General features: G+C 37.8%; 1 protein-coding gene across 8 annotated transcripts in view; it reads left to right on the top strand.

Moving 5' to 3' along the window:
• The window catches only part of INTS6L (integrator complex subunit 6 like), a 60,435-nt gene that overhangs the window by 1,421 nt on the left and 40,583 nt on the right, over positions 1–18,431 (top strand). The gene's annotated exons all lie outside the window — the stretch shown is intronic.

Genomic DNA, 18,431 nt, shown 5'->3' with positions numbered 1-18,431 from the left:
GCCTCTCCGCTGCTTCTCCTCCCCTCCCCCGCCCCCTCCCTCCCTCTCCCCTCCCCTTCCTGCTGAGAGCGTGGCAGACCCAGCCACTGGCCTTCAAAGACCAGACAACCGCCTTTGCACTCGATGGCCTCTAACCCACCCCCGCCCAATCGGAAATCTGTCCGCACAGCAAGCATCCCAACCCCCAGACCTGGAGAAAGTCATTTCGTTTCTGCTCAGGAACTGGCCAGGTTCAATCCTCCTCTCAGTTACCTTAGCTACTGTTACTGTTTCACTGGAGATTCCAGAGAAGCCACGATGGGGGTGTTGGGGAGTGGTAGGAGAATGCCTAATCAGAACCCACTAGGGGCAGAGCTTTTTAGGGACCTGGCCTACCTATTTACATCATAAATGAGGTTTGTGTTAGCTACGCAGGGATTTGTCCAGGGACTAGAAAGAAAGGAAGGGGAGGACTCAACTATAAGCATTTATAATCAAGTTCGATGGTTTGATTCTGACATACAGGAAAAAAGTAGTAAGCCTCTGTGGGGTAGTTAATTTATGTTCCTATGGTGAGGAGATACAAAACTGCTTTGCCTGCAGTGGCCAGATAAAATAGAACGTCAACTGTTAAATCAACCTGCAGAAGAGTCCTGCTTGCATACTGAGATATTTTTTAAAATTACCATAATTCTTGACATCTATTGCTAAACTTTTTTTTTTTCTTTTTCAGAATTATCTTAATAGTGCTGGGGAGGCGCAACCTGGATGTGTTGTGATCCCTTTCGGTAGAGCGAGATGTTTGAATGAATGAAACCTTACAAACCCAATAGTTGACCAAAGAGAGTGTCCCTTCAGACATAGCAAAACCAAAGGGACACTTCAATTTTGTGACTCATACCTGTGGGTTCTCCCTTAAAACTGTTATGGTTTCGATGCTTTGTTTTCACTTTTGATTTATCCATTAGAAAAATAGAGCACGTAGACATCTTTGAAAATGCTGTAAGCTTTCCAACGAAAATCAGTTTCCCAAAAAGGATATGATCATTTTTTTCCACATAGAAAAGCAGATAGTTACATATTCTAAGTCTGAATGTCTATACCCTTGACTACTAATACAGATAAGAACACACTATTTGTAGTGTGGCCATTTGAAGACATGCTCCTAAATTTGAAGTAGTAAAAAGGATACACTATACAGCAGTGTACCTTTTTTTTTTTTTCTTTAATGGGACATCTTATTTACCATGTTTCCAAATGCCAAGAAAGATAGTATAAAAATAGTCTTTGGTCTATAAAACTTAGATGGTAATATTTGTAGAATCTTTGGAAAGAAAAAAAGTCTCATCTCACTCTTAACAATCATTACATCTTTTTACTTACCATTGTAAACACAGTGCACATAATACTTTGCATTCTGCTTTTTCTACCTGTTTTAATCCATGAATTATTCCAAGTAATCACATACCCTTCAGACTTAAAATTTTTAGTAGCTGTGTAACTTATCCATGATATTTTAAAGACTCCAGATGGTTCTACGGATCAGAGAGAAAAAAAGTTGGATTTTGTTTTTAGTGCAAATTTTATCTTAGCTCTTTTTATCCTGCCATCTTTTTTGTTAGTTTGTTTTTGCGCGTGCCTGTAGTTCTGGCTACTTGGAAGGCTGAGGCTGCCATTTTATATAGTACGTTTTTTTTTTCTAAAGCAAAAAACGTTCTTCCAAACTGAGTTTGATTTCCTTTTTATGTAAGTCAGATATGGGAAGATACTCTATAATATGTTTAATTATTAATCACCGGATATCTTCTTAGTCTGTTTTTCAAGGCTATTTAGGTTTTTCGTTTTACTCTTAGTTGATAACTGCATGTTCTAGAAAAAAGGTTAACAGTCTTAATGATGTTCTTGTCATTGTGCTCTCTATACCTGAATTACTAATGATATGCCATATTTTGGTAGCATTTTCTTTTTCTGTGTCTCTTTTTCAGTCACTCCCTCCTGCTGGCCCCCAACCCGCCTCTCAGCATGTGGTAACTATTTGTTTTTTTGCTTTTAGGATCCAGTCAGCTTGGAAGGTCTGAAATTTTAGAACATCTGGTGATTTTTTTTTTCTTAAAATTTAGTCTAGCCTTTCACTTGCTAATAGCTGGGAGCCATAAATGTCTGTTTTCTGTCACACTGATTATCAAATAGGTCTTTCTTTGATTGTCAGCAGGCATCTTAGCTCCTACTGAAAAACTTCACTCTCATTAGGAGCCTGAGGTCTTTTCAGCAAAATGAGGTTGGATGGGGTTTTATTGGTAGCTTATTCTTCTGCAGAATAATGTGAGTATATTTTTTCAGTTTCTATGATTGGAGGGCCATTGTTTGTCTCCTCTCACAAGAACTACTTACTTCTCAGATTTTGGTTATACCCAAGTCGTAACAGTGTAAAATGAATTTTATTTTCTACCAGAAGATTCATTTATCTTGGTGTTGTAACAGGCGTGAGTTGTGCATTTGGTTTGGAGGTTTTTTTCTTAATAGGCATGCTGCTATTCTCAGTGTATCCACTTACAAGCTGTGACAGTTAATCTTGTAAAAAGTTACTGTGACTGGAATTTTTCACTAATGTTTGCTGTTGAGTATGTGAATATAGCATTGCCCCAAAGACTTAGACTTAGGAACTTTTTACTGCATACCCCTTGGTACGTATCTGTGTGCTCTTTTCAAATTACTCATACCTGTTACTTGTAGCCAAGCTTTACATGGATGGAATTGTTTGATTTGAGTGCCATATAAAAAGTGGGAATGAAAGTGTTGTGTGCTACATCTGTTTTAAGTGTTTCTTTGTATTGTTTCTTTATTCATAGTGTTGCAAGTGTTAACACTATATTTATACAAGAGTATCTTTAGTGTACATAGTTAGGATGAAATCCTGTTTAATACTTTACAGTTTCCAATGTATCCTTATAAGACTAGCACACGGTTTTAAAAACTGTTGTGTGTGTGTGTGTGTGTGTGTGTGTGTGTGTGTGTGTGTGTGTGTTTAATTGATAGTTCTTATTAGTCTTGGCTGAGATTCTGCTGTCTTGTGTTTTGTTTTGCTGTGAATCATAATTACCTTTTATGCAGTGAATAAAAGAGGTAGGCTTGCCACTATTATTAACTGGATAGAAAGTAAGCCATTAGATTGGGGTATGTGCTAACATAAGCATTCAAAATAACTTTATGTTTGAAGCAACTTTCTTAAAATTATTTCTTTTTTATTGAAGGAAATTTTTTAACATAAAACACTTTTCTGAAAATAGTTGAAACATAAGTATAAATTACTGTTCAGATTTTTTTAATGACTAGAAAGACATATTTCAAAGAAATATTGTCTGTAATTTTTAATTTTTTGAAGGTTTTTAATTTAAAAAATTTTACTTTCATTTACACTGCTATAACACTAAGTCTGTAATTTGAAAACATACATTTGAAAAAGTAAAATTTTTCCTTAAGTGCTGCTTTTTTCATCCTGTAGCTAGCTTTGTTTACTGGTCTGTGCATACCTTTGTCAACATGTATCAGAAAAAGGCAGAATTTTGGCTTACAGATTTAGGAAGTAAATCTAAATTTTTAGAAGGATATATGTTACAGATATTTCTTAGAAGTGTAACTAAGTCATAACTTGTTCATATGCCCATGAATATATTTTATGAGCCTTATTTGGGAAAGGAGCAACTTTTGAGGGCAACTTCATTGTGGTTAGGAAGCTATGGAAGTGCTTTTGGGTGAAATGGTAGTAACATGGCCCATGAGAGCAATCTTAGATGATAAATGATGCTTTTAAAAGTCAAAATGCCAGAAAGGCAGTGCATTGACTTTTATGATAAATTGTTTCTCCCATAATCTTGCTTTCTTTTTCGCATTCCTTTACTGGTCATTTGAGGTATATGGAAATTAGTTATTTTGAAATAAGAAAAGGGATGAGTTAATGGTAGAAGACTAGCTCCCTGGGCAAGGGAATAAATACAATCTTCAGACTAGGGACCAACTAAAAGATGACTAGATAACACTGACAAAATTGTGGAGGCCTGTCGATTCTGCATCCTCAGCCTCTCTTTGTATCCATTCATTTTATTTGCTCCTCATTTCAACCTCCCTCATTTCTCATCTGGACCATTGTTGGAGCAGCCATTCAGTTGATTTCCCTACTTCCCGTCTTCCTCTCCACTGATTCCTCTTCCTCATTGCCCATAGATTGATCATTCTTAAAATAAAATAAAATAAAATATTCCCCTATGAAATATCCTTCAGTGGCTCCCCATTACATTTCAGAATAAAGGCAAACTCCTTGGCCTGGCCTCCAAGGTCCTTAATGATCTACCCCTATCTTACTTTTCCAACTATTTTCTCTACTCTCTTCTGTTCTTGTAGACCTCAGGCTCCAGCCACAATTAGGAATTGGACCCTCTTCTCCAAGCACTATGTCACTTGCTTCTGTGCCATAGCATATGTTGTTCCCTCTGTCTGAGACACATCGATCGTCCTGACATACCTCAACTCTTTGTTTTACATTCTCAAAAGTCGTCTTGTCCCACTGTCCTACCCCTGCTCCAAGCAATATAGCAATTCCCTCTGTGATCCCTTAACCTTTTGTTCATACCTTAACTACATGTCATTTTGCATGTTATGTGGTATTAGTGTTCACGTTGGCTTCCCTTAGATGAGCTCTTTGAGGGCATATATTTGAACTTCTCTAAATTTTATCCCTAGTACCTAAGGGTGTGCTTAGATTTTAGTAGGTTCTTAATACATGGAAAAAATATTTCAAGCAGTATATAACTATGAAAGTTATACATTCCCACTGCCTCATTCCCACTACTCTTCCTCAGAGGGTACTCACTATTCATAATCTGATGTGTTTAATGCTTATTACAGCTAGCATTTTCGTATAGATTCAGGTTTACAATATGGTAGAATTGTATTTTTCTAAGTATATACACTTTATTTTTTATTTTGTTGATTGAAGTATAAGCTGTATACAGTAAAATACTCTCAATGACTTGATGCATTTTTATATTAATACATTCATGTAACCACCACCCCAGGCCAAGATATAGAACTTTTCCATCAATCAGAAAAGAATGCCTCTTACATTTTCCTGTAAGCCCTTCCTCCCCTGCAGGTAACCACTAGTCTGACGTTTATGATCATTGCAGTGATATGATCAAAACAGTGATATGTTTCTAAAAGGTAAGACTGACAGTGAATTGCCACTGCAGTGATCTAGGCATTCATTAACCACGTGTTTTTGGAGCATCTCCTCTATACCAGGCTCTGTTATGGGGGCCTAAGGTAAAGTCAAGAAAGACCCAGCCTAAGGGAGGCATTAGAGATTAGAATGGTAAGAGACTTGGTCCTGGTCATAAGAGGTCTTGAGGCTAGTCACTGGGGAAAAAAAAGATGACAGGAGAAGGTGGGTAAAGGTATCGGAGATGTCAAGAGCAGTGGACTTTTAACTACAGGATTGGAGATGAGGGAGGATGAACAGGACTGAGAATTCAGTTTATCTCAAAATGTGACTAGTGGACTGCAAAAGGATTTTGAAACCCACAAGCTAGAGTTTGTACATTTGTTCAGGGATGAAGAACTGTTAGGTTGATATGAAGAGAAATAGGGCGGTGCTTGGTATCTGTGTTTTTGTTTGGTTGTTATTATTGTTGAAGTGGGCTGGGAGGAGGGGAGAATGAAAGGCTAGGAAAACCTAGGAGATGTAGTTGAAATAGCCTAGTTTTGCATTAGTGCTCGCTACTTGAGAGCTTTTGGCTTTCTGGTTGGGATTGGGGTGGGGCTAGGAATGGCAGAGAAAAAGCACAGGTAAGCAAAGGGCAAATATTTTCCTTTTCAGTTTGCCTTTGCTTCAGGAAGATAATTAGAACAAATTAGAACACAGGGTTCTCAGTTTCACAGAGTGACCAAATATGGTATGGGTTCCATATCTCAGGGAGATATGTGCTTTCTAGAGAAGGGCAGGATTGAATGACGGCAAGGGGATAATGAAGAAAAGGAACCTACTCATTTAATTTAAGTCCTTAAATGAAAAACTCTTTGTAAACACGGCCTTCTCCAGGCTCTTTTTAGGAAGAGAGTGTAAATGAGAGATCCAGGCAGTCCTTTTATATGTGTATTAGGAGCTTGGAACAAGTTATCTTCTGGATACAATGTTGGAAGTGATGATTAGGTTCCCAGACCTTCCTCCCAAGGAAAGCCCTTTTATCCCTTCATGTCACCTAGCCATATAACTATTGTGTTTATTATTGTTTTTACTAGGAAATGGGTTTGGTTTTCCAACTTGATTTGTTAAAGACACATCCTTCCCTCTTTCTTCCTCACAATTCCATGTGGGCTGGTGGTTCCAGTGAGGAATGGGGACATCATAGGGCCCCAGCGGAGAAGGTGGGGGGCTAAGGTGGCAGGGGAGGTATGCATGGCCCTTTACATATGCCAGTTATTTATATTTGCAGATTGGCTAAATTTACATAGTTTAGCACATAATTTACTAACCTTGTGTAGTTATTAAGCACTTGAAACGTGGCTAGTCTGTAAATGGGTGCTGCACTGAGCAGTGTAAAATATAATATTTTGGATATAATTTATATTAAGAATATAAATATAAATAAATTATATTCTTTATTTTATTATTATTATTATTATTATTATTATTATTATTTTTGAGTTGGAGTCTCACTCGGTCACCCAGACTGGAGTGCAGTAGCCGCTCCCAGCCACCGCAGCCTCGCCTGCTGGGCTCCGGCGATCCTTCCGCCTCAGCCTTCCGAGTAGCCGGAATTACAGGCATGCGCTACCATGCCTGGCTGATACTTTGATTTATTGTAGAGATGAGGTCTCGCTGCCCAGGTTCTTAACCTCACTTGTTTCTTATTACTTTTCTAATGCGGCCACTTGAAAAGTTAAAATTCCATATGTGCCCTGTACTAAATTTCTATCAGACAGCAGTGTTCATCTATATTTTTTCTTAAGATACTTTGTGATGTTCATGTCCTAGGAATGGTTTCTGGAGGACGATCCTTTTTCTGGAAGTTCTGTTTAAAATGAACACCACCATAAAGGACTCATTTATACATGAAAGGTTATCATACAGTTCAGAGTTGATGACTTGATAACCCTTGGCCCTGGGGCACAATATGAAAGCATCCCATTCTTGTTTGTATTAAAAGCCAGTTTGGTTGCTTAGACTTTTGGAAGCAGTTGGCAACCCAACTGGTTGGGTTAGAAGTTTTTTCCTGGGTAAGCACAATATAATACACACACACACACACACACACACACACACACACACACATATAGCAACTAATGTAACTACATTAATTCAAAATTCCATTTATAATATGTGCTCACCTGTGGTGCTAAATGTTTCATGCTATCAGTGTTATTAGAAATATATAGCATGTCTCTTATTAGATTACCATAGCTACTTTGCCCAAAACTTCTCAGGAACAACATTCTTCAGAAAATGTAGGATAAAGACTGAACTCCCTAGCTTGGCATAGTGTAAAACCTAAGAAACAAAGAGGAGTTTGTGCACTGCTCTTATTGAAGGCTTTCTTAATGTTCTCTAGAAGAGACCTTGTCTTACATCATGGCAAGTCATCAGTAGCATTAAAATGGAGGAGATTCACATGATGGAAGGGCTCTGGAGATTCTCACTTCTAGTGGTAGTTAACTTTCTCTAAGCTCATTCCACCTAATAGGGGTTATAGGAGTGACTGATGGTGTTAATTTTTGTTATTATAATGACTCCATTTAAGGAATAAACGCCATTGTCTAACTCTGAGGCTGGGTAGAAGTACAGACATTCTGATGAATAGCATGTAAAAAGGGGGGTCCCTCCAAAATTTATTTTTAATAAATTTTAAATAAATTTATGTAAAATAGTGTATTGATTCTTACATGTTTAAGCTTCAGTCACGGTGAGGCATGGGGCTTATGATGTTTTTGGTCAAAGGTTGCTGAAAACTCAGTGCAGTATATGCAGGTGCATTGTCACGGTGGAAGAATCAGTCACTCGTTTGCCACAAAATTCACTGAAGCCAAACACAGCCTCTAGCACAATGCTAGCTGGTACACTGGTCCCAATGGGTTCCTAGAACACTTGTCTACCGGGAGAAGCCTGTACTATAAGGGGCCCACCCTCCAAAAGAGAATTCCATTTGTGGAGGGTCCCTTTCATATGAGGTAGGACCATTTTACAGTCCTAGTTTTGAGTCCTCCTAAATCCTATCTTATAGTCAAAGCTGTTATCTGGGTTCTATAGCATATCCCTATATTTCAGATATAATTTGACTTATATCTACTTCATTGTAGTAACAAACAATCATATAATAGCTTTCTAATAATAGCAGCTGACATTTATTGAGTAATGCTTATGTATAGGGCAATGCTCCAGTGAATGCCAAGTGCTTATTTAGTTTATCTTCCTATTCAGCCTATGTACTATGATTACTAGGTACTATTTTTATCCCCATTTAATAGATAAAGAAATTAGGGCCCAGAGAGGTTAAGTAACATGGCCAGTAGAACCCCAAGTCTGTCTCTATTCCAATGTCTTAAGTAATTAACCACTTCACCTTTCCTATTAATTGTGATAGAACATTATTCCTTTTGATAACTTCTTACTGGTATGTTCTCATCTCATTATGATAGATATCCTGGAGCCATCATTTCTTAGAATTATTATGCCATTATTTATACCTGCTTTTAATATAATAGTGCTTGGTATTGTAGCAAGCACTCAATGAATGAAAATTATTACTGCTACTGTTATTATTTTTATTATTTCTCTTACTATTTCTGCATATCATGATGCATTTGTTTGAAAAACACTTCTGCCTTTGATGTCACACATTTATGTCCCTACTGGTGACACGTGGATTTGTTGAGATTCTCATTTGTTGGAGCTTGAGATAGTATGTGTATATATATATATATATATATTGAGTACTAGAGGGTGTGGACTGGTGGCATAGGCTGAGTAGGTTCTATAGGAAGAGCAGTAGGTTTGTAAAAGCAGCAGGCTAGTTCTTGGCTATCTAATAACCACCAGAAACTGATATGCCTTCTTCACTTTATCAATATTCTGATAAATATTTTTCTTGCATTCAGTGTACTCCACAGTAACCATTTAGTTTCTTCTAATCCAGACACCTCTGGAGGAGGCAGCTGTTTTTTGTTTGTTTGTTTTTTTGGAGGGATTGGGTTTTTTTTAGATTCAGGGGATACACGTGCATGTTTGTTACATGGACGTTTTGTGTAGTGGTGGGGATTGAGTCTCAGGTGGGCCATTCCCTGGATAGTGAACATTATGTCCCACAGGTAGTTTCTGAACCCTAACCCCCCTCCCCACCTCCCACTGTATAGGTGTCCCCAGTGTCTATTATTTCCATCTTTGTGACCATTTGGTCACTTTGTGACCTTATGAATGAGAACGTGCGATGTTTGGTTTTCTGTTTCTGAGTCAGTTCCAGAAGTGGGTTTTTAATAGGCCTGAATACACCATAATGCCTTTGCAGACTTTTGTGCATCAGCCTATGCCTCTCCTGCTGGGGCAGTCATCATGTTATCCAGTTCTCCTGTTCTGCTCGAGACACATCCCTGTCATAGCCAGATAGCCCTTTTCCTTCCATTTTGTGAGGTAGCCTTAAGTAGAGGGGTGGAGTTAAGAGCAGAAATAGAGATGCTGCCAACTTAGCCACTGAAGTCTTGACCAGAGAAAGTTACATGAAGACTTCTGGGGTGATATGTCAGAGTTCTGTGTCTTAAACCATACTCTCCTGATTATTCATTAATGCCAGTTGTTCTTTCATTATTAGTATCTTGCCTTGTAGTTCAAATAATTCAGTAAACTTACTCTGGATTTGAATGCTACTGAACAAACTCTGGATCTGAATGCTATTGAACAAAAGACTCAAAACATTTTTGTTTGTGCGGCTGGGGACAAGTAAATAAGATTTATGAAAGTCCTAGGACTTACTATAGAGCTACTTGGTCAAAGTTATTAATGCTTATCCTATTAATGTTTATCCTCTTTGTCCTTAACTACACTTGAAACTACCCCTTCTTTCCAGAAACTTATCACCTTCTTTATTGTATTACTTCTCCACCCCTCTCTCTGATATTTCTTTTCCTATCTTCCAAAGTTTTCCCTTGGTGAACACATCCTACTTCACTCCTGGTTTCAAATACTCTGTGTACACGGTTGCCTCACCATCTTCAGCTTCTTACCCAGGCATCTCCACTGACTGCAGAACTTCACTGACTATCTTGCTATCAGCTCAGAGTCAGATCTCCTGTATCTCTACGACCCATCCCCTTTCATATTCCCCATCTTTTAGTCATCCAGAATTGAAAGCTAATCATTTTTTTAGCTTTTTTTCCATCCATTTTCTATAGCCCATTTCTTTGAAATGTCTCTCACATGTGTTCCTTTAACTCAGTTTCCACTGCCATCGCATGAATCCAGGTCTTCGTGTTTTTATGCTCTGACCACTGTATTAACCTCTCTGGACTCCCAAGTGCCTCCCAAATTCCTACTCTCCACTCACATAAACTGAGAACTTTCTAAAAAAAAAAAAAAAAAAAAAGCTGGTTTCATCATCTCACCCACCCTCCCAGCCTCCAAAGACTCCCCGTGCCTATGAGGTGAAGTCAAAATTGCCCAGCCTGCCATTCAGAGCTCTCTAGGATCTGTTCCACATGTCTGTATAAACTTATTTCCCATCATTTCCTACAGGAGCCTTAGACTTCAGCCAGTTTTGTCTCTTCCACACTCTAAGTGTGTCTCTCCATTCCTGATGCCAGCCCTTAGAACATCAGTTAACCCAAGGAAGAGGAGATACTGAGCCAGGAGAGCTGGAGGCCTGGGAAAGAGGAAGTGAACTGAAAGCTTTCCAATAAGGGTGTGACTTGAGGCGGAGGATGTGACAGAAGGTGTTTTAAAATGCTATTATAATGATGAGAAGTTGCAGAAGGAAGCGGGGAACTGGAGTATGACCTTTAGTGATTGATTAGCCTGAACTAGACCAAGATGGTCTGATTTAAATTGGCCTGAAGTTGCCTGAAGGCACTACGAGTTAATAAGAAGCCCCAGTCTTTCTTTTCATTTCTGTCTCAGCTGAGAGAGCCCACATAACTAGACAGTACACAATAGGCTTCTAAGGAGATCATCTAGCCTTTAATACAGCCATGGCATTGAAAAGCTGGATTCCTTCCTGTTTTATTTCTTGAATGAGAATGCTGACGATGTGCAGAGCAGAGCTCTCCATTTTTCTTAAAAGCTTACGTAGGTGCATAGACCTAGTAAACTATTTCATAGTGGTGTTTTGGGGCTGTATGTTAGAAGTATATGTAGACTATTGCTAGGTGCTATTATAAGAATCAGATTTCAGAAAGTGGACACAGTACATCCTGCCTAGTAGATCACATCATCCACTGTGGTGTAATATAGCAGGTTGTGTCATTGTCACTTCAGCAGTTCTGTCAATAGTGCCAGGTTCTTTGCCTGAATCTGCTACTAATTACACACATGACCCAGGGCAAGTCACTTAACCTTTTATGGTGTCAGTCTCCTCATCTGTTAAATAAAGGGATTAGACTAGATTATTTCCAGGGCTCCTTCCGAAAAAGTACACGAGAGAATTGTATAACTGAAAGGCAGGAAGTGGAATAATTGAAACTTGGAATTCAGGGTGATTTCAAAATTACTTTAAATTTTAGAAAACAGTTCCTGCATATGCGTAATGTGCTATATCATATACTTAGTGGTTAAGTCAGTAAAAGTCATTCCATATTACTGATGTCATTTCTGTTTGCTACTAATAGTTTTAATGTTCAGGACAGACTCCTATCAATGGTTATTTTAAAAGAGTGGAAGTGAGAGTTTGGTAAACAGACAGACTAACTTTGTATTTCTGTTGGGATTTTCAACATTGAATGCATGCTACTTTTGCTGTGTCAAAAACCAGTTCCTAATTATATTAAAAGATTTTTTTAAAGAATTATTCTGGGAGAAAGAGATACAATAGAGTCTTTAGAAAGTAATAAATGGCCATTCTGCTACCTTATATGTTCAGCTCTTTCTGTAGTGTTTGGAGGGCTTATTCTCACTGCTGTCTGTGTGTGTTTTTTCCAAGACTACCTTTGTTAATTTTTATTTTGTGAGTGTCCATAAAAATGTCTTTTATTAGAAACCAAAATCTAAACAATTAAACATGTGATCTGCACAATAGCATTTTTTTTCCTGATAATAGGTGTTGGTTGATAGTGGCAATTAAAATTATCTGAGACTGGGAAAGGAAACTTAACATTTACATCTGACCAAGTGTGGTAAATTCTCAGATGTTTCTGCTTCAGTAGCAATGCAATTGAATTTTGGACAGAGGAAGAAATCTTCTACAAAATTATTAGTTTCTGCACTTTACCATCCACTGATGAAGATCACATTTATTTTGCTCTTACCATGTTTTCCAATGAACTTTGAAAGTTGTGCTACTACATAATTTTATTCTTACTTCATTGGGTAAGCATTTAAAACTTCATAAATGTATTTTGAAAATTTTCTAGACTGATCCTAATCATTGTTTATACACTTAAAAAGCTCATACTAGGTATTATTTTAAAGAGACCAGTGACACAAAATGGTAAACTGTATGTCGGTGGAATCAAACTATAATCATTTATGTGCCCAGTTTCCTAAAAATATGTGATCATATGCGTCTTAACAATCTACTGAAGAACAATTCAGCAGGCCACAGAGAGTCAAATAAATTTCTACAATGTACTAGTGGAGCAATTTCTTGAGAGCATTTTTAAAAGTAGAGGACTCAAGTAAGCTAGACTTCTTTTATGTGGTTTTGACAGGTAGTATTTCCTCAAGTATATGGATAAGAATTGATAGACTGAAACAGAATGACAGCATTCAGAGTTCTCAAGGAGAGAATGGTTTAAGGAAATAAAATTGACTTTGCACATTTTAGCAATTTCAGGACAGTAAGAAAAGCCCTTTGAGAAGTAACTTTGACAAAAGGGAATCCAAGAGAGCTGGATTTTCTTAAAAATAAGTAATTTTATAAGAAAAAGCTACAGGGGCCTGGGCATGGTGGCTCACACCTGTAATCCCAGCATATTGGGAGGCAGAGGTGGTAGGATTGCTTGAGCCCAGTAATTCGAGACCAGCCTAGGCAACATAGCAAGACCTCTTCTCTACAAAAAAAAAATCACACAAACTAACTGAGTGTGGTGGTGCACACCTGTAGCCCCAGCTACTCGAGAGGCTGAGACAGAAGGATCACCTGAGCCCAGAAGGTTGAGCCTGTGGTGAACCATGATTGTGCCACTGCCCTTAAGTCAAGGCTACAGAGTGAGGCCCTGAGCCCTCTCCAAAAGAAAAAAAACAACCAAACAAAAAACAGAAAAGGCAATACTAGTACATTTAAAAAAAAAAAAAAACTTACATTAAGCCTCAAAATATATTAGTACCTTGAGTCAGATAAGAAAAGCACAAAAAGTGAAATCAGGCCATAAATTGCTAGAGTATGCAGGGAAAAAAAATTGTGTCTGACAAGGTCAAAAAATGTAACACAAATAGGGAGTTTTAAAAGGAGGTACAAAAAGGTCTTTCTAATGTGTACTTCATAATTTCCACAGTCTTCTTTATAGTTATGCTAACTGTAAATATAATTCTTTAAGATATATTAACATTTTAGAGTGATTCAGCTGTCACAGTGTTCTGTTACCTAAGAGGGCAAGTAAAATTTGTTTTTGTCTCATCAGAAATGGAGTCTATTTTAATTGTGAGAAAAAAATTCTTGATGTTGAAAAGTTTTAACTTGCACAGATATTCAGTATAAGGCTAAAGGCAAAAACCAAGGAAAAAGTCATTTGTCTCCTTAGGAAATAGTTGATTGGAAAAGCAGGGCTTCTTATTTTTCACGTCATTCCATCTCACTGGTCAGTTTACGAACACAAGAACAGTTTGTGATGACAAAGATGATAAAATGTTAAATTGAAAAAAGTAAGTTGGTTGAAAAATATTGTTGGAGTTGATTTTTGCAAATTGAGTTGTTGCAGAGCAAGTTTTCCCCAACCTTATGGAGAACAGATGGAAAAAAGGAAAATTGTTTATCTTTCAACAAGAGAAATGATGTCTGACCTAAATTTAGACTTTTCTGCTTTAACTAGTGACATCTGGGAAAATACTCAAATTCGTTAACCATCTACTTTGTAACCACCTAGAATTACGAGGCCCAATTTCAGGACAGCCCTCTAACATGGGCTTATGAAAAACAAATATCACCAGGCTGATGTCATTTCCTCTGACAATAAAAAGTTTTGTCAAAGAGAGGAAAGCAACATGTATTGTCTCTCTGGATGTCAACGAGGCTTCATATCCATTCTTTGTAAAGGGCTTACTAACTAGGAAGGCTGGGACTGAACTGCACTACTGCTCAGGGAAATGTTCAAATAGGCTGTGAGGAACGTGCATCCAAAATAGGTCAGTGTGGTGGCTCAGCACCAAGTCTGGGGGACACAGCAAGCAGACCCCTCCGGTGAGAAGCTTTCTCGCTGCTGTGTGAGAGAGCCCAGCTTGTGAAAATTCATAAAATATACAAGAATTCTTTTTGCTCTTTAAAGAGATTCTCTACCAGGCCCTTTAAATAGCTACCACCTCAGACAATCTTAGTCAATTATTTTTTTTAGATTTATAGATACTCAATTTACATACAGTTTGTAAGGGGCATTTCACCTGTGGAAAGTTAGGTACAGCTGCCCTAAATATCTTTATCAGTTACCTTGGCTGAGGAAATTAATAGCCTGTTGATTAAACGTACATATTAAGTCTAGCAAGGTCGCTAATACTTTGAAAAAGGATTACAAGTGACCTTTTGAGATAGAACAGGAATTTTCAGAAAGGGCTCTAACACCACTCCTGCATCCCCTTCAAGGACAGTTTATCTGCTTTTATCTCTTTTACTTATTTATACTTCCTGCCAAGATTTTGATGGAGGAAAGGGTTCCTCTATTAAAAAAAAAAAAAAAAAGAAAATCAATGAACCAGAGAAATGGTCTGGATAAAATGAGATGAATTTCAGTAAGGATAAGTACTAGGATGCGAAGGTTTTGGGGATCCGCTAAATAACACCCCTTCCTTTTCCTCTTCCATTTGAAACCAATGGAGAAATAAGACACAGGAGCAAGCCAGAGTTCTAAATAACAGCTCTATTTCTGATAAAAGCTAGATAGGAGGATATAGCCTCAATGTGTGTTCACAAAAAGCTTCCAGATGATTCACATATTGACATACCTCCCTTATGGGTCTGTCATAAGGGTGGAACCTACCCATTAAGTATCACATGTCAGAGAACATACCTGAATTTTTTAAAAAGCTTTAGCAACAGGCCTAGAGAAAGCATGCCAGTTTTCTGTTTCCAAACCCACCAGTCAGGTGAGAAGATGGAAATGAAGGTGCAGAGGGGAGTAGAAAATATTGCCTTTAGGCTTTGCTTTTCTGAGGAGAGGAGTGCACATTCTCTCTGAGACATATCAGTGGGGAATAAATAAATGGCTAGTGACTAGTCAGAGCTGGGACCAGAACCCAGGTCATTGATGGACTTAAAGGCTCACATTTTTTTGCTGCTATGAATGCTTATTTCTGTCTGTTTATCTGTCTGTCTGTCTATTTTTTTGAGTTGGGATTTCATTCTGTCACCTAGGCTGAAGTACGGTGTCATGATCACAGCTCACCTCAGTCTCAACCTCCTGGAGATCCTTCTGTCTCAACCTTCTGAGAAACTGGACCCACAGGCTCCCAGCTATTCTTTTGATTTTTTTTTTCTTAGAAATGAGGTCTTGCTTTGTTGCCTAGGCTGGTCTTGAACTCCTGGCTTCAAGCAATCCTCCCAAAGTGCTGAAATTATAGGCATGAACCTGGTCCATTGTGGGATTATTAATTGACCTAATTTTTATATTGTTGTTTCTCAGAGTATAGGTAAGCTTGAGGAGTGGAAGGGAGAGAGATGGAACAACAGCCCATCGGTGGAGCAGTCAGACATACACATTTATTGACTATGTGCACCATCTTATATAGGCATGGTTCGTGGTGTCCCAGAACAATTACAATAGTAATGTCAAAAATCACTGATCACATGACAGATATAATAATAATTTTAAAAGTCTAAACTATTGTAAGAATTACTAAAATATGACACAGAAACAGAAAGCGAACACGTGCTATTGGAAGAATGAGACTAATAATAGAGGGTTGCCACAGACTTTCAATTTTTAAAAAACACAGTATCTGTGAGATGCAATAAAGTGAAGCACAGTAAAAAGAAGATGTCTATATATGAAATGTGTGGAAGAGTTTTTAGTAAAGCAGTTTAAATTGGTGACCTACGAAGTTAGGCTACCTGGGTTCAAATCCTGGCTGTACCATTTACCTGCTGTTTGACTTGGACAAGTTGCTTAGCCTCCGGAGTCTTAATGTCTTCATGTATAAAATGGAGATGATAACAGCACCTACCTAGAGAGTGCTTATGAGGCTCGTATGAGGAGGATGTCTATAAGATTCTGTGCTTAGCATAAGTGAGTTCCTAATATATAAGCACTGACAAATATTAGTTATCATTCATTATCATCATCATCATTTTATATCAGAGAGACTTTTAAAACTTGACCTGCAAAGACCACCCACCAAAGGTTACTTTTTGACCTGCAAAGACCACCCACCAAAGGTTACTTTTTTGTCCTAAATCTCTCTTCTTTAGACCTCCTGTAATCATCTTGTACTCTCTGTCCTTTAGGCCTGTGCTCTGTCTGTCACCAAGTCTTGTCCTATTTGTTTCAAATGTTTCTCATTTAACTCCATCTCCATTCCCATCCAAATTCAGGTCCTGATTCCCATAGGCCTGGCTTACTATTCAAGGTTTCTAGCCATTCCTTCTGACTACTGCTTCACCTTCGTCCAGGCTGTCCAATGTCATCACACTTATCTACCTGTTTCCCCCTGCCTTGGAATCTGTAATACCTCTGCTACATCAAGGCCTGGCTGTCTTACCTGACCTTTCATATCTTTCTAGAACATCAGTGTCCAATAGAAATATGACATCTGCCATACATGTAATTTAAAGTTTTCTAGTTGCCACAGGAAAAAGTAAAAACAAGTGAATTTTACTAATGTATTTTAGTAATTACTAATATATTTTATTTAACTGAAAATATCCAAGACGTTATTTCTACATATAATCAACATGAATAATGAGATATTTTACAGTTGTTTGGTTCTGTATCCTCAGAATCCTAAATGTATTTCACACTTACGTCACATTTTGATTCAGACTAGCCATGTTTCAAGTACTCAGTAGTCACATGAAGCTATGTGCTACTGTGTCAGATAGTGTGCATCTATAGAATGTGACTTACCACTACTGTCACCTCCACAAACAAAACATACCTAATTCTCACTTCTTCCTTGTTTTTTAAAACAAAAATAGGGATGATAATGTCATGCTTATTCTATGTTGTTGTCCTAAGCTAATGTGAAGTGTGAAAGTGCTTTGTAAGTTAAGTTTTGTAAGAATGGACATTATTATCAGGAATAAAGGCTTTACTGACACAAGGATAGGATATCTTTTTAGTAAAGTAATTGGAAAGAACAAGACTATATTCAGAAGGCAAATTAGATGTCCTGAATTCATTTATGAAAAAATTATCTCTCGGCAATGAATGGAGAGTATAAACATACACTTTTTCTTCCTATAGTTTATAATTATCTTTTTGGAAGAAAATTGTCACTTTAATAAGGTTTTCTAAATATATATATATATATATATATATATATATATATATATATTTTAATTTTTTTTATTTTCTTTGAGTTGGAGTCTCACTATGTCTCCCAGGCTGGAGTGCAGTGGCACACTTATGGCCACCACAGCCTCGACCTGCTGGGCTCAAGCAAGCCTTCCACCTCAGCCTTAAAGTAACTGGAACCACAGGCGCATGCCACTGTGCCTGGCTCATTTTTTAATTTATTGTAAAGATGAGGTTTTGCCAAGTTGCCTAGGCTGATCTCAAAGCCCTGGGCTCAGGCAATCCTCTTGCTCCTGCTTTCCAAAGTACTGGGACTACAGGCGTGAGCCACCATGCCCAGCCAGGTTTTCTAAATATTTTAATAAATCTATGGGCCTTTTTCCTTCAGCATCTTGAGAAACAGATACAGGGAAACTTGGTGCTCTTTATATAGAGGCTGAATCACTACCAAGGAGTTCATTGCTCTTGGTAGTAAATGTAGCCCACACACTTTGTAGTACTGGGGGAGGAGTGGCATTAAACATTTCTTATATTATCAGATTCATTGCAAAGAGTAAGAATCCATTTAAAAACAGAATGTCAGAGATTCAGAAGTAGAAACT

Source organism: Carlito syrichta, unplaced genomic scaffold (assembly GCF_000164805.1).
Source record: "Carlito syrichta isolate Samal-C Ts95f unplaced genomic scaffold, Tarsius_syrichta-2.0.1 Scaffold311842, whole genome shotgun sequence".
In the NCBI taxonomy this organism is placed as follows: domain Eukaryota; kingdom Metazoa; phylum Chordata; class Mammalia; order Primates; family Tarsiidae; genus Carlito; species Carlito syrichta.
This window is presented reverse-complemented; position numbering and strand designations above follow the sequence as displayed.